Below are 26,691 nucleotides of genomic sequence, written 5' to 3'. Positions count from 1 at the left end.
CATTATGAAATATTTTTATATTATGGGAAAACTAAACTCCAAAAGACTTGTAGAACAATGGGATTTTATACTTTAAAGAGAGAGAAACATATATAAAGAAGGATGGAAGGGTTTGTGGAAGTGGCCATGTAACATCTTGAAAGGTACACCATGTAAAACAGCATTGGGGAAAAGCCTCTAGCCACTTTTGCAGAAGTCTGCTGTATCCAGTAACTAAAGTTGTGTTCAACTGCCTATGGAATTTCACTGTTGAGTGGGTGCATGTGGTAAGCTTGCTTGATTGCTTATTTAAATTTAAAATCTATTTTGGACTGTTGCCTTAAAGTGGGTGTGTAGTTGGGAGTCAGGCTAATTGGGAATTTTGGGATTTGTTATAACACCAAGTAACCGTAATCTTATGTATGTGTTTAAATTATTTTCTTTTGTTAATAAATGTTTTAATTGAATTTAAATCACTAAAGGTGTTAGTGGGCTCACTATTTCTGAATTCAGTGCACAAATCCTCTCACAATAAATACAAATTACAAAACCATTGTGATAGCGTAGCCAAGTTTCCCTTATAGATTTGGTCTGCCTGGCACATATCACCCTGCTACATCGTAACACTGCTCATTGATATTCCTGGTCACTGATGCCAGAGGGGCATCTCCAGACACCCAAAATGAACCGTCTCCATCCCATAGAAAGAGGAAAATAACTTTAAATAGGACTATTTCTGCATCAGGTAAATGTGCTTTTAATAGTACTTCATAATAATTAGCTGGGAGTTTTTCATTTTACTGAGAGTACCACTGTATACCTTAAATACTGCTTATTGTAGTGCACACTGTTATTTCACACATTCTGTATTTGTGCGACATTGTACATTAATACAGGAGCAGCATGCTTTAGAATCTATGGGCAGCATGAAGGCCCTTTCCCGATCCACTACAATCAATGTTCCTGAAAGTGGTTTGACAGAAATACTCTGCGGTTTCCTGCTGCACCATTGGTACACAACTGCAAGAACCTAGGCTGAATGTCAGGGCCCTGTGTAACCCATCATAATCAAATCATAAGAGTTCCACCCCTATGCATTTGCAGAAACAATGTCAGTAACTCCAGCAACCATCGCAATTTAAGTCCCATTTAGTTTGGGCAGCGTTACTACAAAGGTTCTTGCCCTACTGAGCCTAAAGTGACTGATTGACAATATCCATCCAGCCTACATAAGTATCTTGCCTGTCAATCATGATTATGTTTTAAAGCACATCAGGGGACAAGATTTTATACTAAAGATGGGTCTCAGTGGCTCTCTGCAAGTGGGCTGTATAAGAGGGGTGTTTCAGTGCATAAGTGGCGAACTGGGTTTCAAATGATATTTTCAAACCCTGTGCAACTGAGCTAATCGTCTATCATTGTAAATATTTACTTCAAATGTTCAAGATTGATTTTAGTAAGAACAATAATGGGCGCACGCAACAGGAATCACCTAGAAATTGCTGGTTTGAAACATGGTGGTCTCTGTCTATTTTTAGTCCTGATTTCTCAGTGGAGTGCTCTGGGCCTGCAGGGAATGCATGTCATTATTCATCTTCCCCATTGGTAATAATCAGGCTGGCTGGTGCATGTGGCATATGAAGGTCATCCTGCCTGAAGCGGCAGCTTGTTTTCCTACCGATAATGTTTCTGCACAGAGGCTCATAGAAAGATATTATTTGTCAGTAACTCACCCGGGTTTAGCATATTCACTGTAATTCAACTGCAGCTTTTCACCAGTCATGGAGGCAAAGCCAAGAGTCTAAACATCATACTTTATTTATTGAGTGCAGTTGGTTCCTAGGAACAACACGAATAGCCCATTCACCACATTCAGCTTGAAGACTGTTGCGGTGCCAACAAGATGAGGTGTGACTTTCCATTAATACTAAAAACTTGGTCAGGGCGCTACAATCCCATTACTGAACAGCAGTAATCACGCTTCAAAATGACAGTACTTCATTGACTATAAAGCCCTTTAAGATGTCTTGAGATTGTGAAATGTGCCATATAAACACAAGTTGTTTCATATTTCCTTTATTCAGCGTGGCACCAATGATACGATTTTACCCACTTCTGCTTTCAAAGCTGCTAATGGGACAAGAAAAATACTGAGTGGATACAGATACTGCACCTTGAAAGTCATTTTCACAGCAAAACAGCAAAAAAAAGCCTAGCCTGGGGATGATTTCCTCTAAGCTGTCAGAAATATTCTCCATATTTGTTCATTCCAACATGCCTCAAGCTTCCTATGTTTGTCACTACAACCTTTGCCATATTTTTTTTTGCAGTTTCATTATTTATCCTTGTCCCACAGGATAGTAAGATCAGAAAAAGTCAAGAAACTCTTTCAGAACAAGAGCACAGCGCACAATTGCAATGAGTAATTATGATGGGAGGATTGGCAAAGATGCATTCTTTTTTTGGGAAGCGGACTGTGTGTTATTATGCATCAGGTCAAAATCTCTACAGTATTTTGAGTACTTGCACCAATAAAAAGTACACACCACACTACTTTTCCTCACCTGTGTGCACAAAATACTGAGAATGCATATTTCCCCAAGATCAATAGACAAAGCAGTGCTCGACTCTGTTCCCCCTGAAGCTGATCTAATAGAAATTCAGATGATATGCCTTGCTGTATCTGCGCTGTGTATTGACAAACTAAACAAAACTGCCATCCCTGTTACTGTGGCAGCTCTGGATGCATCAGTAAGCTACCATGGCTGGTGCTAAGCTCCGTTATCAAGACTAATGAAAAGGTATTTGCATCAGTTCAGCTTGTGGCACTCCAACAGCAAAGGCTTCTGTGCATTAGCATCCCGAGGGCCTTTGACCTCAGTAAAATGACTCTGCCTGGAGTTAGAGAGGCCGCATAAATCAATAGAATAGATGCAAGCCATTCATGACAGGGAAAACAAACGCAGTGTATTGCTGATGGTAATGGTCTGTAGACTGCTTGGTATCACTTTCTGCTTCCAGAAACCCTTGTAACTCAATGCAATACATAGTAGTACAAGGCTTATTTTTCACTATGTACATCTAATGTGACTCATTGAAAGCTTCCAGACCGCTGTTTGTTTGATGTTGCTTGGCACCTGTGTTGGGCCTCACTGCCAAGGTATGAGGCAGCAATTATAACAGAATGCCAACGCAGTAGCTTAGTCCTCTGCTTGCAAATTGTGGTCAGGTTTCTTTTGACAAAACAAATTGGGCAAAGACAGCACTATGAGAGGGCATGTGGTTATTATGGTAATAAAAATCAACCAATACTAAGATTTCCTTCATTACAATAATGAACCTTTAGCAGATAAAACACACTAGTTATAATAATGAACCTGAAATATGTAAACAGAATTATCCTTTACCTTCAGACTGTAATAGCAATTTTACTGAAGGTCAGCTGATGATTAAGGCTGTAGGCATAACCTTTTGACTTGCAAATAACCACTTAGCAACTTGAACTCCTGTAAGAATTATGCAGAACAAGTTGTCTATAATGGCTTGGATTTCCCTGTGATCAGTGATGGTAAGGTTTTCACTATTCACCTTGCTTACAGCTGCCCACATATTTTTTGCAGGCTTATCAAGTGCTGATTTCCAGTTATCCTGCACCAATTTGAATTCAGTGTACTTTAGGATATCTGTGGTGTCTATGAACAGGACAAACAACCAATCGGATTGAAGAATCCCCATTGACATACACGTGCACACAGAGTAAAGTAGGAAGTAAAACAGAAGATATAAATGATATTTAAAGCATTGTACGTGGAAAAAAAATAAAGATTGAGATATGAAAATGGGATTAAGGGAGAGGCATGAAAGAGAAAAGCAGAAAAATTAAAAACACATTAATTTTCTCCTAAGGGAGTGAAGCTTTACACTTAACAGATTATTTTTTTCGGGGTCAGAGAAGTTGTTCAGTAATAATGATCCCTTCACAGAAGTGAAAAACAGTTTGGACCAGAACTCTTATTTCCCAGTTTTTTACTGGTGTACCATTTTAAGGTATACAAGACAAGTTCGGACCAGTATTCTTATTTCCCCATTTTTACAATTTTTTCATACTGGGTTATTATGCCATTAAAAACTCAGTTACTCCTGACTGAACAAACCCTAACTTTTGCATCTGCCTTCAGTGTGAGATTCATGGGTGAGTTGTCTAAATTCACACCATGACAGTGACCTCTGCAAATTCCATCAGCAAAGACCACAACAGCGCACCCTGTGGGCAAGCAGGGTATCGCTGCAACATCGAGACTTCTGAGTTAACTGTACATGTGCAAATGCTAGGTGCAGGATTTTGAAATCGTCGGGTGGGCGTGGTGGGCAGGCCCGGGAGTGGCTGGGAAACAGTCCGCTACCCGTGAACAGCCTCCAACCGCAATTTCATGCTGGAGAGCCAATTAAGGCCCGCCCAGTGTGAAAAGCGGCTCCGCACTAGTCGGGAAGGGCCAAGTTGGGGCAGGGGCCTGTCGGCCGCTGGGTCCAACGGCAAATCAGTGGCCGGTTTAAAAATGGCCCAGGCAGCCCCAGGATGGCTGCCACGGAAGGACGTCTCCTCTGCGGTCTCAATATCAAAGTTATGGAGTCGAGTGCGGCTAGGCACAGCAGGCGGTAGGGCAGGATGGACGGGCACTTGGCCCCCTGCCTTTTGGATGAGTGCCTCGCCATCCTCCTGGAGGAAGTGGCTGCCAGGAGGGATACGCCTGTGTCCAGAGATGGGAGGAGGAGGCTGCCGCATCTCACGAAGAGGGCCTAGGAGGAGGTGGCAGCACTGGTGAACAACCATACTGTGGTGCGGCGCACATGGGTGCAGTGCCAGAAGGGCTTCATTAAGCTGCTGCTCTCAGGAAAGGTAAAACCATGTTGGCATGGCTCAGTGTGCAGAAGTGTTAAGGTCTGGCCGTTCCCCCACTGTGGACCTCAGGGATGCTAGAGTCTGAGTGCCAACTGTCAATCACGCCAGAGCTGGCCAAGGGGGTGAGCCCTGGCTGCTTGGGATTAAGTGCCTTGCAGCTCGAGGGCCACGGCTTGGATGTGCCTTGTGAGGTGTTCCTCAGCTGGGGTTGGCCAGGCTGCAAAGGTGCTGCAGGTAGAGAATGGACTAATCAATGCTCCTCTGTCTTTTCAGGAGAAGATGAGCCATAACCAAGCAGAGAGGTCATGTACAGGCAGAGGCCCGCCCAACCTACCGCAGCTCAGCAGGCTTCAGTGAGACGCCCTTGAGCTGGAGAGTCGGCACGCTCCCTGTGCAACCGGGCGTGGCGAGGTGGGGGAGACAAAGGTAAGTGTGCAGTGCACAGAGGTGAGACTTTCGGCTTGTACAACTATTCTAGTGTAGTCTCTTCATTGATGTGAACCTCGAACCTGGAGTCCCCATTGATCATTGAAAGACGATGGCACCATGATGCAGATCTCCATTGTCTCCCAGGGTATCTGGCATGCACAGTGACAGTGTGATGACTTAAACTAATGACATATCGTTGTTCTCCCTTTTAGGTTTGCCAGCAGGTGTTCACTCTGTGGATCCAGAAGAGCCGCCCTGACATTGGAGAAACAACAGGCTTCAGTTGCACCTGCATCACACCCGCTCTCTAAAGCAGGTTTGAATCCTCCAGGGTCCTTGGTGACACCAATGAGTCCTGAAATGAAGCCTGGAAATGCTAAGAATGAAGCCCCAAACAGAGATGAAGCTGCCACGTATCAATAAGTCACCAGCAACAAACTCCCCATTACTGACAATGGCAATGCTGCTCACCCCTTTTATCTCGCCCGTGGATGAGGTTTTTGAAAATGTCGGCTGGCCGCCTGCCCGTTTTGCCCGTGTAACGAGTGCGAAATTGCATGGGCAATGAAAAATCAATTGGATTATTAATGGCCTTAAATTGCCTCTTAATTAATGACGGGCATGGGTCCCCATACCTGCTCACGCCCGCTGACCGAAATATCACACAATGATGTCAGGATGCTCATTGACGTCATCATGTGCTATTTTACGCCCAATCGGGCCCAGCGCGCGCCCGCCCATGGGACTTAAAATTCTGCCCCAGTAGTTTCTGTCAGTTTTACCCCAAAAGAATGGTGAGTGCTGACTATTATCAGCCATGCAAAAGTTGGACCATTGTTTTTTAAATTGGGGATTTAATTCGATCGGTGTACAAATTGGGACACGATCCCAGTATGCATTAAATTTTTTTCTCACCTCAGTCTTCAATTTTTAAAAAATTCTTTGGTAATTTTTACTTTGTATCCTCTCTGAGATAATGCATATACCCAAACCTTCTCCCAAAGTTTGAAACAGAAGAAAGAAGAGTAAGTTCAACTGGCTATAATAGGATTATACTGGAAAGCGGGAGTTCACTTGGTCCATCATGCCTCTTCCGACTCTTTGAAAGTGCTATAATATTAGTCCATTCCTTTTTCTAATGTGTTATTATTATTTTCTATCCCTTGACAGCGAAGATTTTGTCTTCCATCAGTGTGAAGAAGGCTGATGAAACCGATTTGAGATCTGCAGACTTTATAGCATGTGGGGCATTTGTTGGCATGTGGGATGTCTAGCTGTATATTATCAGTTCAATTCATGGCATGTTCTTTTTGCTGCACTTGCTTTTCCTCTTTATTTTGTTGTTGTTGGGTCTCAACATGCTGGGATCCACCACAGAGACTTTGCTGCCATCTGGTTTGGTCCAAGGCAATCGTCTCCCGAGAGCTGATGTCAATGTTACGTTTCTTCATGTTGGCTTTCAGCACATCTTTGAAGCACTTCTTCTGTCCTGCTCTGGTGCATCTGCCCTAACTGGTCACTAAACTGGGAAAAGACCTGCTTTGGGAGCCTGGTATCTGATTTCCGAACTATGTGACTAACCCAACGAAGTTGATGGTGGATGATCATAGCCACGATGCTTGATGTGCCTGCTCTGAGAGGACACTGATGTTGGTGCGCCTGTCCTCCCAGTTAATATGTAAGATCTTCCACAGGCAACATTGATATTATGACTCCAGAGCTTTGAGGTGCCTCCTGTACGTTGCCCATATTTTCTTCTATGACCACATTCAATGGTGGCTGCAAGGATAGAAACATAGAAACTAGGAGCAGAGTAGGTCATCGGGACCTTCGTGCCTGCTCCGCCATTCATATAATCATTGCTGATCTTCTATCACAACTCAAGACTCCTGCTCTCTCCCCATACCCCTTGATGCCTTCAGAGTCCAGAAATCTATCTATTTCCTTTTTAAGCATATTCAGTGACTTGGCTTCCACAGCCTTCTGTGGTAGAGAATTCCACAGCTTCACCATCCTCTGCTAGAATAAGTTTCTCCTCATCTCAATCCTAAATGGCCTACTCCATATCCTGAGATGTAGACCCCACAGCCAGAGGAAACATTATCCCTACATCGAGTTTGTCCAGACTGTCAGAATTTTATACGTTCTCATTCTTCTAAACTCCAGTGAATATAGGCCTAGTTAACCTTTTCATACAACAATCCTGCCATTCCAGGAATCAGTCTACTGAACCTTTGCTACACCATCCTTATGGCAAGTATATATTTTCTTAGATAAGGAGACCACAAATGCATACAATACTCCAGGTGTGGTCTCACCAAGGCCCTGAATAGCTGCAGTAAGACATCCTTGCTCCTGTACTCAAGTCCTCTCGCAATGAAAACCAACATACCATTTGTCTTCTCAACTGTTTACTTTCAGTGATTGGTGTACAAGGAAGCCCAAGTCCCTTTGTACATCATCAACATTTCCCAAACTATCACCATTGAAATAATACTCTACCATTCAGTTTTTCCTACCAAAGTGGATAACTTCACACTAGTCCATGTTATACTGCATCTTCCATGCACTTGCTCACTCACTCAACTTGTCTAAATCATCTAGAAGCCTCTTAATACCCTCCTTACCACTCACATTCCCACCAAGTTTGTGTCATCAGCAAATTTGGAAATGTTACTTTTGGTTCCCTCATCCAAATCATTGATATATATTGTTAGTAGCTGGGGCCCAAGCACTGACCCCTGCGGTACCCTACTAGTCACCACCTGCCATTCTGGAAAAAAAAACATTTATTCCTATTCTGTTCCTGTCTGCAAACCAATTCTCAATCGACGCCAATATATTACTCCCTATCCCATATGCTTTAATTTTGCAGTCTAACCTCTTATGTGAGACTTTATCAAAAGCTATCTGAAAATCAAATTCCAGTAGGTTTGTCAAACATGATTTCCCTTTCATAAATCCAGGTTGACTTTGTCTAATCCTATTGATTATTTCTTAGTATCCTATTATCACATCCTTTTTAATAGACTCTAGCATTTTCCCTGCTACTGATGTTAGGCTAATGGTCTGTAATTCCGTGTTTTCTCCTTCCCTCCTTTTTTGAATAGTTGGGTTACATTTGTCACCTTCAAATCTGCCATTACTGTTCCAGAATCTACATAATTTTGGAAGATGACAACCAACACATCCAATATTTCCATAGCCACCTCCTTTAGTACCCTGGGATTTAGATTATGAGGCCCTGGGGATTTATTGGCTTTCAGTCCCATTAATTTCTCGAGCACTTTTTTTTCAGTAATTCTAATTTCCTTCACTTCCCCCTTCTCACTAAATCCTTGGTTCCCTAGCATTTGAGGGAAGTTATTTGTGTCTTCCTCTGTGAAGACAGAACAAAAATAATTGTTTAATTGCTCTGCAATTTCATTGTTCTCTATTTTAAATTCTCCTGTTTTAGACTGTAAGGGACCTACATTTGTCTTTACTAATCTTCTTCTTTTTACATACTTATAGAAGTGTTTAAAGTCTTTTATGCTCCTTGCAAGTTTACTCTCATGTTTTATTTTTCCCATCATAGCCACAGTCTTTGTCCTCCTTTGCTGAATTCTAAACTGCTCCCAATGCTCAGGCTTGCTACTTTCTCTAGCAACTTTATATGATTCTTCTTTGGATGTAATACTATGCTTAATTTATTTTGTTAGCCATGGAAGGGCCACTTTTCCTGTTATGTTTTTGCACCAGAAAATAATGTATAAATTTTGCAATGCATTAATTTGTTCCTTAAATATTAGCCATTGCCTATTCACCTTTTTATGAAGTTTCCAATCTATCTTAGCCAACTCACATCTCATGCCTTCGTAGTTTCCTTTGTTTAGATTTAGGGCCCTCATCCTAATGAAGAACTCTATCATGTTATGGTCACTGTTCCCAAAAGGACCCCGCACACCAAGCTTATTAATTAACCCCTTCTCATTGCACAATGCTAAATCTAGGATAGCCTGTTCCCTAGTTGGTTCCTCGACACACTGGTCTAAAAAAAAATCTGATACACACTCCAGGAATTCATTCATCACAGTATTATTGCTAATTTGGTTTGCCCAGTGTATATATTGTCATGACTATGGATCATAGCCCCGAATTACTTCCAAACATATTGAACTTTTAAGTAAAACCTGTGTTTCTCTAAAAAAGAACATACAAGTAAAAACTGGCTGAGACTGTAAAGTAACCACTTGCTGGAAAATTCCTATGTAGATTACACTTGACCAACTAGTCCAGAGAACAGAATGTCACACATGTCAAAGTCTACTTCAGACAGAGACACTTCAAAGGAAGAGATGCAATACAAAAACTGAACTGTAATCTCCTGTTGTTGTGAAGATAATGGAGGCTGATTACCATCTCAGCAGAAACCATCTCCTGTTGAGTTATATCTCAGACTGTGGACATGATCTGAGTTGAAATAAAGGTATTCCTGGGCAAAATATATGTTTGTTTTTTCCCTTCCAGGAATACACAAGAAAACAAATTAAAAACCAATTGCAACTCTGGTCTCTGTGTTCTGGTCTGGTCTTTGCTATTGTGTGCTGCGAAGGTCACTGCTGAAGAACATCAACTAGGCTTGCAAGTAAAAAAGGCTCTCTCTCTGACTGCTGGAAGCAAGTCATAAGTCAGCAAAGCCACAGTCAAAAAGGAAACAGGACAACTCCTTGCAGCTAACCTGCAGGACCAAGAATCTCCAAACCAACTGCTCAACTACCAAAGTCAGTGCTACTGGAATCACCCCAACTTAATATTTCACCAGCTACTGTTCATGGACAAGCCAAAGACTGATTTGTATATCTTTTTAACTTTTATTTTTGGACTCACTTCTCATTTCTAATTTGTGTGTACGTGTGTTGCATTTTTATTATTTTTACTCACGTTTCAGTAACAAATAAACTCATTCTTTGTCTCAAGAGAGCCTCATTAAATTGGTTCTATCTAAAATATAAATGCATTTGAACTGGAAAAAGGTATCCATGAGGGGAGGGATCCTTTTTAAATTAACCTTGTTGCGACCAACCAAGGGGGTTGAATAAAGAAAGGAAGCCAATTCATTCCACCGTACTTGGGAGCATAACAATTTGGAGTGTCTCATTCGGGATCATAACAAATTGGGGGACCTCACCCAGGGATCAGTCATAATAATGTAGATTAAAGTCACCCATGATTACAGTAGCACCCTTGTTACATGCATCGCTAATTTCTTGTTAATGCCTTCCCCTACCTTACCACTACAGTTTGGAGGCCCATAGACAACTCCTACTAACGTCTTTCACGCCTTATTGCTTCTTAGCTCCACCCAGATTAATTCTACATCTTGATTTTTTGATTCCTAATTTGACTCAGTTTCCACGGTGTTACATTCATTTGGCGATGGATCTTTGTACCTCGATCTTTTATCTCTTGTTTCTCCTGTGGTGACAACTGAGATGGGGCATCTGCTAGCACCATTTCTCTTCCTAGCTATTTTTTCAGAGTAAAATCCTAATTCTGAATTCTCAAGAGTAACTTCTGCAGCGTTGCTGCTGCTCTACACTGTCTTTTTCTTCTAGATCTGCATTAGTGGATAATGATCAGTAATCACTATGAACTTCCTCCCATGGATATACATATGGCATTTCTCACATCTGTACACAGTTATAAAATGTTGTTCATTCACTGAGTAAATGAGGAATCTGGAACCAGTCTTCCCTTAACACAGGCTTATTCACAAAACCCAGAGAACACAAGTACAGACTGCCCTTTCTTTTCTCTCCCACAGGTGGAAACTGGTTCTTAGATACACCGAAGAGTAATGCCCTAACCTTCCCCCAGTTAGTAACACCCGCTCTCACTTACAACTAAAACATGCACTTCATTGTGACAGGATTGCAATATTAATATACATGGCTGCCAAATGCTCTCTTTCCATGTTGGCCAATCTGATCCCAGCTGACATTCGAGCTTTGGATGGGAATGCTATCAGTTTTCCCTCTTGTAGCAGGGTTGCTCCAGGTCCCTTTTTAGAAGCATTTATTTGCACAGTGAGAGGTTTCTCTCTGTTGTAATATGACAGACTTGGCTCCTTGCATACTTCGTAGAGTTTGTCGAAATTGTCTCATGTGATTTTTGTAGACTGTGGGAGTAGTGGTAATATCACAGGACTAGTAATCCAGAGGCCCAGGCTAATGCACTGCAGGGAGATGGGTTAAAATCCCAACATGCCATCTGGCAGAATTTGAATTTAATTAATAAAAAAACTGGAATATCAAGCTGGTCTCATTAATGGTGATCACGAAACTATGACTGATTGTTGTAAAAACTTGTCAGGTTCACGAATGTCCTTTAGGGAAGGAAATCTGCTATCCTTACCCGGTCTGGTTGATATGTAACTCCAGACCCACAGCAATGTGGTCGACTCTTAACTGTCTTCTGCAGAGGCCTAGCAAGCCATTCAATTCAAGGGCAATTAGGGATGGGCCACAAACGCTGGCCTGACCAGCGACACCCACATCCCATGAAAGAGTAAAGAAAAAAAAAAATCTTCCATGCTTCTGATCAGAGGGTACTTTTCAATGGGAGTACTTCCTTCAACACTCAGTTCTGACCCTTCATGTCATCATTTACTGAGATAAGTTGTAGCTCTTCACAATTGCTCAAGAATAGCAGGACCATCTATTCCAGTGACATGGAACAATCAGTTGACAGCTTTTCCTTTGTGTGTCCCTCTGATTTGGGTTGTCTTTAGTTGTCAAATCTTAGCTCCCTTGTATGCTGTTAGAATGATGTTGCTCAGTTTCAGAACACCTTTCCTTGGGTAACCATGCTCTTTCAAATATTCAGGAAAGATCTGTTGGCGTAGTCTGACATACTCTGTGCTCCAGAATCAATCCTCAGCTTCAGATTTATTATTGTGGGCTAATTTCCCACCATCTTCCTGGGTGGACGTGTGAATTTCTTTCCCCTGGGAACTTTCACATCCAACCACATTTCATACAGTTGTGTGGTTCCCACGTCTATTGTGGTATCAAACTCATAGTCAACTTTCAGAGCATTCATATTTTGGCTTATTTTACTTCTGATTAGCCCTGTTTCTCTGTCTTTGATAATCCTTTATCATCATTTTTCTTTGTTCTGTACATCCTTTCACAGATATTAGGTTTCACACATATTAGGCTTCTGCAGCTTGATCCGTATGTGGGACATCTCCTTCCGTCTGTGATCTCATGTGGTTGCCAAAAATCTTGCACTTCTTTCTCTCTGCTTGGTATGCATTATTTTGTTGCTGTTTGACTGCATCAACCCTGGTGCATTTCTCTTGACTTAACTTAAGGCTAACCATTGGGGCAGTCAGTGTCTTCATCTGTCTACTCGTGCCTTCATGTGAGCAGGCAGAGCCTACAGTCTGTGAGATTGCAAGCCTGTCCTTTCTCATAAATTATTTTGTACTTCAGGGTATGCAGGACCCCAAATCAGCTGATCTATCAGCCTTTCATCCGTTTCCTTGAATTTACAATTACAGGCTGGCTTGGTCTAAATAGCCAAGTGGTTATGGTACTGGGCTTGTAACCCCAAGATCAAGAGTTCAAATCTCACAATGGCAAACTATGAAACAACGTAACTTCATCTGAATAGGAACAGATGGAAACGTGTTTGTACTCGAAAGAGTTACAATTACAGGCTGCATTTTCCAATCTTGTTAATAGAATGTCAACAGGCTCACCTGGTTTCTGCCTCCAGCTGATGATTTGACTTTGGCTGGAAGTCTGTGATGAATTTCTGAAAAATGTTGTCTGGTTTTTACTGTCTCTCTTGCCCACCAAAGGGCGTATCTGACCCTTTCCTTTGCTTTAGTGCTCGTTAGAAAGCCCCTGAAACTCGGTCTGCAGTTTTTGTTAAAGTTCTCAAATGCCTCTAAGACATCATCAGCCTCCCAATTCATCATGGGCTGTAGCTGTGCGTTCATTGCTGTTGCGGAGGCTATTTTGCTTTTGCACATTTCAATCAGTATCTTTCTCTCTCTCTCTTTCTGTCTGTGGCACCAATTTAGGTTGATTTTTTTTCAGTCTAATTCAAAATTAAATCCATTGAAAATATTTAGGTCTTGCTCAAAGACACCTTTGCCACCATGTTATGTCACCTGGCTCCCATAAGTTTGAAGTAATCATACCTTTAGACTCAAAATGCTGGTGTGATGGAATCTGGTTTCATAGCTCATATTTTCTTTTAAGACAGACCCTAAATAAAAAGGGAAACTAAAAAAGGAAACTGAGAAAAGAAAAGGATACTCCCAGTTTCTAAGAAAACTAAGGATGAAATTGAGATTAGAAACCAAAACCTCTAGGGAAACTGCAACTAAGATTGGGAACCAAAGCTTCTGATTGAAACTATATAAAAGGAGATAGAGCCATCAAAGCTTAGTAGACGATGAGTCCAGTGGTGCAACACAGGCAGGCTGAAGGAGACAGAGGCTCGATCCAAAACTCAAAAAGAAGCAAAAATATAATGGCTGCGAGCTGATTCTTTTACTTGAAGATAACATTGGTCGATCTATAACAGCTGGACCATCGTAAACAGACTTGTGGAGGTTCGGCAAAGATGTACAATTTTTGGTGAAGATCATGCCTGTGGAACTCAGGTTGGTTGTGCATTACTGTCGGCCAAAAACTGAGTTAAATCCTAGAAGAGGAGCTAAAATTCTTTGTGAGGAGGATGAAGCTTTGAAGGACTTGATGACTGAGATTGATGACACATATACTGAGTGAACTGCCAAGCCAATTCATAAGATCTGCCTTAGATGTAGAGTTATAGTTCATAATCAATGACAATTTGCCTGTTAATTCATGTTTAACTGACATTGATTCTGGGTCTTTTAATATAGATGAGTACCCAAGAAAGCATTTAGTGTTCACTTTGTTTAACTCGTGTATACTAAAACTTCTTTTGTTTTAACCCGTAGAATCTTGTGTCTTCATTTTTCAGTAAATAACTGGGATTTCAGATCTTTTTCTTTTCTTTAAAAGGCACTGGTCTAGACAGAGATCATAACACTAGGGCTTCGTCGAGAGTGTTTCTTGCAGTTCTCCATGTTACTGGTGGACTGTTACTTGGCACATGACTGTTATGTGGTAACCTGGATATTTATTCCCAAAACAAATAGTTCCTAACTCTTTACCTATACTAAAACAATGTAACAGTTCAGAGAAGATTCATGCAACTGATACCTGGGATTGGGAGGTGGGGGGCAGGAGGGGGAGGGTGTGATGCGGCTCATGTTATCATATGAGAAAAGTTTGGACATGCTGGGCCTGTATCCATTGGAACTTAGAGGAATGAGTTCCAAAGCAGTGTCATAATGGACTTGAAATGTTAACTCTGTTTCTCTCTCCACAGATGCTACCAGGCTTGTTCAGTTTTTCCAGCACTTTCTGTTTTTATTATAGAAGAATGAGAGGCGATCCTATCGAAACGTACAAGATCCTGAGGGAACTTGACAGGGTGGATACTGAAACAATATAAGAGAATAGAGCCTGGAGACACAGTTTAAAAATAAGGGGCAGAATTTTGCCCCCCCCCCCCCACCGCCACCCCCCATTGGAGGTGTTGGGCTGGGCTGGGTGGGGGTGGGTGCAAATCCGATTGGAGCCCCTGATTGGGTCCGCACAGCCATTTTATGTTGACAGGCCAATTAAGGGCCGTCCAGAATGACACATGACGCTGAACACTCCCTGTGCGGCAGGGGGGGACTCCGTAAGTCATGGTCTGCGCTCTTTTGCGCATGGGTACCTCAGGGAGATTAGTTTATGGTTTAAACATTTAAATAAAGAAATTAAAAGCTTTTAATACATGCCCCCTCATGTGAGCTGGGACATGTCAATGAATTTTTTTTTTAAAAAATATTTAATTTTTAAACACTTCATGAAACCTCAGCCCAGCCGTGGATGAGGTCCCATGAAAAATGTGAAGGCTGTCTGGGTTCTTCGCCTGCCCGACAACCTTACGTTTGGACGGGCAGTTGAGTTTATTAATTCAATTCTGTGCACCCGCTGAACTGAAAATCTAAGTGACGCACAGTGACATCGGGATGCCCGCCTGACATCACCGCACGTCATTTTACGCATCGGTGAGCGGGCCCTGCCCCCGCTCGCCGACCCGAAAATTCTTCCCAAGGTGTCTCCAATTTAGGATGGAAATGAGAAGAAATCTTTTCTCTCAGAGGGTTGTGAGTCCTTGGAACTCTCTTCCCAGGAGAGCAGTGGAGGGAGATTCACTGAATAATTTTAAGGTAGAGGTACATAGATTCTTGACTAGTAAGGGTGTCAAAGGTATGTTTGTATGTAACAATGTCAATCTATTTTGTGACAATCCAGTCTGTAACTGGCCCACATTAAGGGAACGCAAACTTCCAGGATTGGCCTGCAGTCTCCAGGAAGTAAAGAATGATCTCCCAGCAACTGCTGCGAGCGATATTGGGTGTAAGATCATCAGGGAATGTTTTTGTCCCCCATTTTCTTTGAACAGTTCTTAGAAAATTATTGATGTTGGAGAAGAAAAGTTGTGTTACCAGGACGGGCCGTTGGGGTGATAGGTCATATGATGAAACCACGAATGCATCCAATTAAGTTGGCAAACCTTCCCATGATAGATTAAGTATAGAGGAAAAGAGTGGTCAAGGTGAGACACATTCCTTCCAAAATACGTTCTATGGATTTGCGGTCTGATTCTTAAGGAAGCAATTACAAAATGAAAACCAGTGAGTCACGGCAGGAACCTTGACAAGATATTCTTCTCCAGCTCTTGTGTGATGTCAATTATTCAGCACAGGTTTTATACTTATTGTATCATAAAAGATTATTGACATTGGATCATTGTGTGAAACAGGCTGTGCCATTTAGACAAGATATTTGACTCCAAAGACATACATGCCAAAGTGCCTTCCATTTTTACACAAAATGTGAATGCGTTAATGTGCACTTCCCATACTTTCAAGAGAGTTATGATACAGAAACACAATGCAATACAACCAAAATAGACCTAATTGTTTATCAACATCTTTGGACTTCTGCTAAATTTGAGTTAATAAGCTAATCCTACCAAGTGCTATTTTAGGGTTTCTTTACTGTTATAGTATAGGATGTACTTTATGTTTCCGATGATAAGTTGTGGGTTGGCTGCCTTGAGTAGCAGCATATGAAACATTTACCTGTCTTTTCTCATCACAGATGTTGACTGGGTTGCTATGTATTTCCAGCCTTTACTGTTTTTAATTCTGACCAGTGCTGATAACATAATTCACAGAGGAATATTTGAGCTCCCTGTGCCAACATCACTGAAAGATTGAACCTTCATGTGACTCACAGTAGGTTGTATTCTAATTGAATATAAGGTTGCCCACCATGCAATACATATAGAATCACTCCAGTCTGTTCAGTACATAGGTCACAACATAATTACAGAGTTTAAAGGTTTAGCTGCTGTTTGAGGACTAAACGCCTCTTCAGCTTTCAAAATAACAGTGACCGCTGACCAAATAGCATTTACATCAGGGATTTTCAACTAATAAGAACACCTTAGAGAGATGCAAAGCAGATCCAAAAACACAGTGCTCTCCGAAGAAAAAAGTTTACCACCGCACTGCTGGCCAAACACCATACACATGAACAAGTAAAAGGTTGTTGGGCTTTGCATGGTCCTATGCACATGTGGTTATAAAGGTGTGAGGCAGTGGTATCTTATCGCTTGCTCCTCCTGTTACGTATGAGTGTGGCTATTCCCCTTCTCCTCGCACCTACCCACCACCACCACTGATGCTCTCTCTCAGAGTGGTATGTAGAGAGGCTGAAAATATGCAGTCAAGTAATTCTTGTTCATGCCAATTATCATATGGATTGAATAATAATTACTAATATTGAACCATTTGAAGAATGATCTGACTACAGCAAGAGTATTTTTTTTTAAATGCAGATTTTTCAACAGACTTGTTACCTTTTTGTTTGTGCCCAAAAGCCCAGGTACATAACTGTTACACAGAAGCTGGTTTGGCTTTATTCGAGCACCTTTCAATAAAAGTGCTGGTCAGTGTCCATTTACTGCCCTAGTATCACAGAGCCAGTGACTCAGCTTCTCATTGTTGCCAATGCACTGATGAAACCTAATTCTAGTGTGTGTTCCAACCATCAGCATGCATTTATTTTTTTGAAGGTAGTCACGAGAATGTGTTGTTGCAAATGCTGCTAAAATATATCCCCATATCATATTGTCCAATGGAGATTTGCAGTAAATTATTTTTGCACACAAGGTCCTTCTTTTTTGTTCTTTGAGGTGACGATGACCATGTTTATCATCTGGGGTGTTTGGTAAGGTTTTGGTGGGCGTAAGTGACTGCTCAGGACGATCTGTGCCTGGAAGGTTCTGCTGCAAATAGGACAGGATAATGCAGACAAGTGAGTTTTGGATGTGTTACTGTTTTGGGATTTCTTTGGTTTGCATTTTCTTTCTACCTCTGATATGCGCTTGCTTTCAAAAGAGGCTGCACAGTTCTAATTTGGTTTGCCAGGTGCAGTGATCCTGGGCAAGCTTCTCCCAAGATTCAAAGATGATACTGAAACTTCCAAGTGAAGACTTCAGAGTGTCCTTGCAGTGCTTCCTTTGACTGTCATGAGAGTGCACCCTGACTCAAGCTGTCCACAAAAGATCTGCTTTGGTAAGCAAGTGTCAGGCATTCTGGCTACATGACCAGCCCAACTCAGTGGTGTAATGGTAATGTCACTGGACAAGTCATTTTGGGGCCCAGATGAAGGGGGGAGTGGGGGGAGGGGGGGGGGGGTGCTTCATGGGTTTGAATCCCACCACATGAGCTGGTGGAATTTAAATTCAATAAATAAATCTGGAATTGAACACCAGTCTCAGTAATGGTGACCATGAAACCTTTATCAATTGTAGTTAAAAAAAAATCTGGTTTACTAATGTCCTTTAGGGAAGGAAATCTGCCGTCCTTACCTGGTCTGGCCTACACGAGACTCCAGAACCACAGCAATGTGATTAGCTCTTAACTGCCCTCTGAAATAGATGAGCAAGCCACCTAGTTCAAGGGCAATTAGGTATTGGCAACAAATGCTGACCTTACCAGTGATGCCCACATTGCATGAAAGAATAAAGAGAAAAAAATATGGTCTGAATGCTTGGCATGCCAGCTCGGGTGAACACCTTAATGTATGGTATTTTCACATGTCATCTGATCTTCAGAATCTTCCAAAGGCAGCTCATGTGAAAGTGGTTGTGCTTCTTGGCATGATGCTGGTACACAGCTCAAGTCTCACATGCATAGGGAAGAATGGTCAGGACTTTTGCTCTATAGACTTTCAGTTTGCTAGGCAGAATTGCAGCTCTTCATTCCCAAACTGATGTTTGAATTTTGCCAAAGGCAAATTCTTGCTTTATTGCTAGAATGTTCACAAAGTTTCATAGTTTGAATTGGGATCAGCTGACCTACTATCCGAATTCAAAATGTTTAAACAGTATTCAGAGCTTTGGTTTCTTGATTCAGTGTGTCTGAACCACACAAGGAAGCTATAAAATTTGGCCTAGCAATTGGGGATGAAGGTCAGCATATAGGCTGAACACATCAGGATTAACAGAAAAAGAGCTAAATGATCCCAAGAAGATATGGACTACATTGGAAGACGGGTTCAGAGTCAGGTTAAACTTCTGCATCAATTGAGTAGAGTTCATGTCATTTAAACAACTGTCTACAGACCCATAGACCACTTTATCAGCAGTTGCTGAGAAAAGGGTAGGTACTGTGATTTTTCAAACGCAGAGCTAGCTAACATAATTATTGAGTTGGTGATCACATTCATTTCCATGGACGAATTCCACACAGGTCTGCTAGACAAGCCCAAAATGTATAGCATCGAAGAACTGATCAAGGATAGATGTAACTATGAAGCAATCCTCAAAGATTGATAAAGCTTACAGATCCTAAGTACAACCCCAATTGTTGACGCACTCACTAGAACACCACACCTAGCATGACAAGTATAAGGTATGGACTCCTGAATGCACCAAGGAAATGCTCAACTTTTCATCAATTCTGTAAGGCAAGTTGCAGAAAGGGCCATTGGCAGCAGCAGTGCACCAGAGCAAAGGCTGATGCAGCTATGAAGAGCCATGCACTGATTCAAACAGACCGTACACAATGGGTACATTCAGGTAATAAGAATTACCATCCGGTATCCCATCAGAAACATATACATGAGCTGATTGACAAATTAAAACATGATGATGATATGAACAATGAGATAAAGAGTGATGAACATATGTTTCACATGGTCAATCTCATGGAAAACATAAATGCCGTCTCGCCCTCTGAAGTGCTTGTCAAGATTCAAATTATCTGTCCTAAGAAAATTGGTATCTATTTGTTATTAGTCAAGATAGACACAGGACAAGTGCCAAAACACCACTCCTGTGGATCCTAAAGGACATGTATCCACAGACATGGAAGGCCATGCGAAAGCTACTACTACACAACTTTCAGCATACAACTGTTCATTAATTCCATGTGCAGGATCCATAGTCCCGGAGTTCAAGTACAATCAATCCTCCTGGGTGTCACAGAAGTTCTACATTGAGTAAACTAGAGGCCCAACGATTGGAGGAGGTCTACTGGCATGCCATGAACTCACACTAGTAACAATCCATGGAATCAGTCAGACATCACAAGGCAGACCAACCTCAGAAACTACTCCTATCACCTCAGTTCATGACCTAACGTTGGAATATCCAGACTATTTTGACAAAATAGGCAGTTCAGGGGAGTGGCAACATTACGCTTGCATAAAAATGCAAATCTGTCAATTGATCCACTACATTAAGTGCAGCAGCCACATACAAGACAAATCAATGGATGAACTAGACAAAATGGAGAAAGATGGAATCGTTAGAAGAGTACAACAGCATGTAGATTGATGAAGCTCTTTCACGAATCATAAAAAAGGACAGATCATTGAGAGTATGCCATGATCCATGACATTTAAACACAACTTTGAAACGTTGCCCTTACAAAATACCCACACTAGAAGAGTTAAATCTGAGATTTGCAGGTGCAAAATTGTTCTCAAAGCTTGATGCCAAGCATGGTTACTGGTCAGTACATCTCGCAGAGAAGTCCCAAGTGCTTACTACATTTCGTACCCCATTTGGATAATACTGTTTTCACTGACATCCTTTTGGGCTATCTGTTAGCCAGGATCTCTTTCAAGCTCACATGGACTGCATTACCATTGTAGAATGATACATCTATATTGCATTGCCATAGCTGCTGTGGGAAGAACAAAGCAAGAACATGGCTATAATTTGCATTTATTGGTGCAAGAGGTACATAATGAAGGATTAGTGTTCAAGCCAGTCTGAAATGCAACAACAACATGCAGCAGATCAATTTATTCAGTTCTATTTATTCCAGTGCTGGCATCCGAGTAAAATAGAGGATATTTAGGCCATGGCAAATTCTCAAGATAAAGACGATCTTCAAAGATGTCTAAGTCTCTTTAAATTTCTTTGTCTCTATACTTTCCCAATTTCACTCAAAAATCTTCATGCTAAGGGAATTATTGAGAAAGGATATGCCTTTCCTGTAGCACAAAGGTCATCAATACCTCTTCGAAGTACTGAAATAGTCATTACTAGAAGCATTAAAATTGTAATTTTATGATCCTATGGAGACAACTACCCTGGAAATAGATGCATCACAGAAAGGTCTAGGAGCATGCATACTACAAAAATGCAAACTGACAGCATTTGCTTCAAAATTTCTATCTGTAACATAATCCAACTACTTCAACATCTAACGGAAAACATTAGCCTTAGTGTTTGGAATCATTCATTTTCATACCTGGCTATTTGGCAAAAGATTTGTGGTAGAGGCCAATAAAGCCATTGGAGATGATTTGGTGAAAACCATTAACCAGTACATCACCAAGATTGCAGCATCTTGATAAAGATTCAAGGTTACAACTGAAAGGTTAAGTACAAGCCAGGTAACTTGGTGAATGCTGGTGTCATGAGACTATGCCCCTTTATTTTTGGAATTATGTTTTTACAACTTTCAACTGACTGGAAATTTTGCAATTTGAACTGAGACAAAGCAAACTGCTTAAAAATGCAAGGACATATTCCAAGGTGAAGGTGAGCAACAAACAAATCACCCTCAAAGCAATGCAAAGAGAGAGACATTCTCTATAATCCAGATACCCATCAAAACTTGTAACTGTCCAAGGAAGAGACATTAAAAATGCAAAATTCTGGATATTGAAATAATGGCTGCCACAGACAGATACACGCAAAGCCTCTTGGAAGTACACATTGGGTGAATTATTTCAAGGCAAGGCTCACTAGGGAGAGGCTGGAAGTGACACAGGCAGTGTCAAGAAAGTCTCCAGCAGAGGAAACAGGCTGAAGGTTGCTCTCTTTCCCTCTCTCTTTTGGAATAAGAGTGTTGCCCGGTTCAAGAAGCCAAATCTACCAGAAGCCTACTAGTGAACCGTGATCTCATAATAATTGCAACATTCTCTACATCTGACCACATCCAAGAAGCCAGCTAACCTAAATTGGCCACAGCATTTAAAAACCTAGGCCTCAAGTGCAACCAAAAGGAAATGAACCATATATTCTTTTACCATTTTGTTATTGGACTCTAATTTCCCCTATTTCTGATACCTGTGTGCATGTAGGCCCAAATGACCGCATGAGGGATGAATGCTTGATGTCAGGTTTTTATTATTTTTCTGGAGTTTAGTGATTAATAAATTTGTTCTTTCTCTGACTCAAAAAAACTTTGTTTGAGTGGCCATATTGCTGACAGCTTAAATAGTTAAATATATTTTGATTTGGAAAAGGCATATCTTCATGAAAAAGAAACTTGAGACTTTGTTGCGACAAGCCTTGGGGGATAAATAGAGGGAAGCCAGTTCATCCCTTCTCACTTGGTCATAATGTTGGATACACTTAACAGATTGCCTAACCCAGCAAAAATAGAAGACATGTCCTTAGATCTACAAGTTGATTGAATTGACAGCAAACTTGAAGATGTTCTCTGATTTGATCTGGTACCTTTTGCACAACGCAAACAACAACAGCCACAAGAAGAAACAGCAAAAGATTCTACATTACAGAACCTGTATAAAACCATCATCAAAGGATGGCTTGATTCAATTCAGCACGTCCATGAGCACATGAGACTATCTTGGCCTTATAGGGATGAGCTAGTCATTTCCCTGGGAGTCACATTTAAAGGTAGGCAGGTCATCATACCAGAAACTTTGCAACCTGATATTTTTCAACAACTTCATCACTCACACATGGGCACAGATTGGAGGAAAAGGCTCACGGCTCACAAAAGAGACAGTCCATTAGCTGGTTATGAACAATGTCAGTGAAGTTGTCATCGTGAAGCGCAAGGCCTGTCAAGAGCATATGCCAAGTCAGCACAAAGCAGCATTGATTACACATAAAACTCCTAGCCATCCTTGGTCCAAAATTGCAGTCAACCTATTTCATGTCCATGTCACTGACTTCATTGTCATCGCTGACTACTTCACCAAGTGCCCCATTATTCGACAATTGCACAAAATGCCAAGCGCAACTGTTGTGCACACACTGAGTGCTATTTTCAGTTTAATTGCCGTGCCTGAAGAGGTTAGTGTGGATAATGTTCTGTAATTTATTGGTGAGCCATTTCAGGATATGTGTGAGAAGTGAAATATTAATCACATTACTTTTTCTCCTCATTACCCTAGATCTAATGGCCTAGCTAAATGAATGATTCAAATGGTGAAATCCCTAATTGCCAAATGTAGACAGGCCAAGCAAGACCTACACATTGCAATGTTGCATCTGAGAGTGACACCTTTAAGTACAACTATTCCATTACCAGCAGAACTCATGTTTGGCAAATTAATGTGTACTAATTTAACTATTCTTATCCATTCTACTCCCTCAGAAACCAGGGAACAACTTTTAAAACTAAGAAAAGATAACCAATATGCATGATACAAATGCAGGTCTGAAATTGCTAAGTTTACAGTTGGAACAACAAGTTTGCATCCAGAATCCCACAGAAGGTATGTGACAACCAGCTGAGGTGGCAAGGATTTGTTCACAAGTCATTAAACACAAAGGCCCAATAGGGAGGCATAACCGAGGAAAAATCAGATACATTTCACATCCTCAACCACTGTACAGTCCTATTGCATTTAAGGCAAGATCCTAAATGCAACCAGGAACAACCTCAAAGACTGACAATCCCACAGATCACAGTGAGCAATTAAAGAAACTTCCAGATAAGACTACCATCACAAGATCTGGTTGTGAGCATTTTATCTTTACGCTTTAGAGACTCATAGATTCATTAATTCTATATAATAGTAACCAAACATGGACATGTGTTGCAAATAGTTATACTTCTTTGGAAGGGGAGATGTTATAATGCACCTTTAAGGGATATGTTGTAATATGCCTTTAAGGGATATCAGTATGATATCACTAGAAGGGAAATGTGTCATGTGATCCAGTCTTAGTTTCCCTTTTGCTTTGAGTGGAGCGCACACACATACAGCTCTGATGTATTCAAGCTTTATATCAATGTGTAACTGTTCTCATCTGCCTTGTCTTAATAAATGTATCCACAATGTTTCTACCCAATTCCTTATGACTGATTGGTGCCTTGTGTCTTATACAGTAAATAAACTGAAGAACTTATGTCATTCTAATAACATGACATGTTTCCAGCACTTCTTGTTTTTACTTTAGATCTCCAGCAACCATAGCATTTTGCTTTTATTATATGAATGTGTTATGGAGATTAAGACCACCGAAAAACATTTGGTACCTATAAAAATGACTAAATGTTGCCTTTGTTGTAAATTTCTATGATAACCCTATCAGATGGTATGGGTCAATTAAAAGTCTGTTACTGTAATATTCTGCAAATTGTAATGGAGCCCTCGAGAAACATTTAAAATGTCGTTACAATCCTTGGCCAGTCCCCGGGGTGTGGGAGGGGGGTGATCCGGTTAGGGACCAATAACATTTTGTTTAAAGTAGATAAAGTTTGAGACTCAAGATGCTTACTAGGTGAATAAAGCCACAAGATTCCATTGGTTTTGAACAAACACAAATAAACTTTACAATACACACTCAGAAAGATAAAACAGCTTGCAATATCTATCTTACACTCTAATATTCAGGGTAAGTATGACGTAGAAATGAATTAACAGGTGAAGTGTGTTTGGATGCACCACACCACATTCCAGATGATAGGTGCAACCAAAACTGATTCCATGGGTTTCCCAACAACCCACCCAGGCTTTTGTTATATTGAGAGCCAACCAATCTCACTGAAGCTTTGCCATTCTCACCAGGACTTCCAGTCTCCACGCTTGACGATCTCACCTTGGAATTCTCTTCAAAAGTCGCTCCCACTCAGAAGTCTTCACCAATGACCCACCTTACAAGGTTTCAATCTAGCCTTCTGAGATTCTTTTCCCCTGGATCTCCAAGTACTCTCAAGCTTCACTTTCCTTGCACAATCTCAGAACTTCGGCCATGCCAAGCAGAACACCACTGCTCCAAAGGGGCACCTTTGCCCCAACGGCCTGCAGCATGGAGTCACCAACCTTTAGTTACCTTCTCGGATCGTCAGGGCTCCTCTCTTCGCTTAAAGTCTGCTCCCTGCAGCTCTATCTTGAATTCTTGAATTCGGAGCCTATTACACTGCTCCTTTCTTATAACTTTACTTAAAAGGGCCTATTCCTACCCCCTGTTATCTTCCCTTACCTGGGACTACCTTTTTGGGACCTTTCCTTGACCCCACCTCCCTCCCTGGTTTGGGACTTTCTCCCTGTCAACATCCTATGTCCTGTTTCCTCAGACAACTTTTTCAATGGTGTTCCCTTCCAGGTCATGTGACTTGCCTCTTCAAACTGCTTTCTCTTCCCCCTTCTGTGCAGACATGCAGGGCTGCTCCCTGGCCTGAAGAACATTAAAAAACTGAATTGCACATGCATGGCCATTTCCCAGCCGGCTCATGAGCGAGAGGCCTGACGGTCATCGGGGACTGGAGTCCCTGACCTATGAACTGAAGAAGATAAGTATTTGAGTTTAACAAGGTATTTAAATTCCTAACTCTGACATCATTGTTTCTATTACACCTCCACACTCCCAATCCATTATAGTAAGCTATATAAGGAAATCAAAAACAGAAACAAAAATACCTGGAAAAACTCAGCAGGTCTGGCAGCATCGGTGGAGAAGAACATAGTTGATGTTTCGAGTCCTCATGACCCTTCAACAATTCTGAGGACTTGAAACGTCAACTGTGTTCTTCTCCACCAATGCTGCCAGACCTGCTGAGTTTTTCCAGGTATTTCTGTGTCTGTTTTTGTTTTGGATTTCCAGCATCCGCAGTTCTTTGCTTTTATCTCGATATAATGAAATGTTTGCCAATTCTTACAAAGTAAACCCTACGATGAAACCTACCTTAAAGGTCACCAATACCAAGTATATCCACAAATATATACATGATATTGACCATTTGCCAACAATTTTTACAATTAATCATTGATTTTGACCTTTAGCCGAATTTAGAAACCATCTATCTGTAAAGAGCAGCTGTGTATTGCCAGCAAAAACAAAAATTACTGGAAAAACTCAGTAGGTCTGACAGCATCTGTGTTCTGAAGAAGAGCCATATGGACTTTAAATGTTAACTCTGTCTTTGCCTCCACAGATGTTGTCACTGCTGAGTTTTTCCTGCAATTTTTGTTTTTGTTTCAGATTTCCAGCATCCGAAGTATTTTGCTTTTAGCTGTGTATTGCCCCTGTGGTGGCCATTATAAGCACATTTCACTGTGTTGATTTACTGTATTCCAGAAATAACCCTGCAAGGCTCTAAAGTGCAGAACCACCATCTTGAAGCTAGGTTCCTCGACGACTTATATTGAATAGTACCAACAATAGTCATAAAATTGCAGTGTACTGGGAAAAAATATAATTCAAGCTTCAGGCACATTCATCACTCTAACATAGATATCTATGTTACATAGTTAGGCTGAAAGGTCAATGATGTATGTCGGGGCTGCAAGGTGGAAATCAGTAACATACATTGGAGCTGTAAGATTACTGTCAATTACATACATTGATACCGTCTGGTTTTAGTGAATGATAGTGACTGGAGTTCTAAGGTAGCTGTACATTGAAGACTAGAAGGTAGTAATCAATATATGCAGGAGACCTGTAAGGCACATGTCAATGATATACATTGAGGCCATAGTTGCAGTGAATGACATGCTTTGGGGCTG

The 26,691-nt window shown here is 41.2% G+C and overlaps 1 protein-coding gene across 1 annotated transcript in view; it reads right to left on the bottom strand.

Moving 5' to 3' along the window:
* mdga2a (MAM domain containing glycosylphosphatidylinositol anchor 2a) overlaps positions 1-26,691 on the bottom strand; it is a 912,278-nt gene that overhangs the window by 544,437 nt on the left and 341,150 nt on the right. The gene's annotated exons all lie outside the window — the stretch shown is intronic.

The sequence above is a fragment of the Carcharodon carcharias genome, chromosome 20 (genome assembly GCF_017639515.1).
Source record: "Carcharodon carcharias isolate sCarCar2 chromosome 20, sCarCar2.pri, whole genome shotgun sequence".
NCBI lineage: Eukaryota > Metazoa > Chordata > Chondrichthyes > Lamniformes > Lamnidae > Carcharodon > Carcharodon carcharias.
This window is presented reverse-complemented; position numbering and strand designations above follow the sequence as displayed.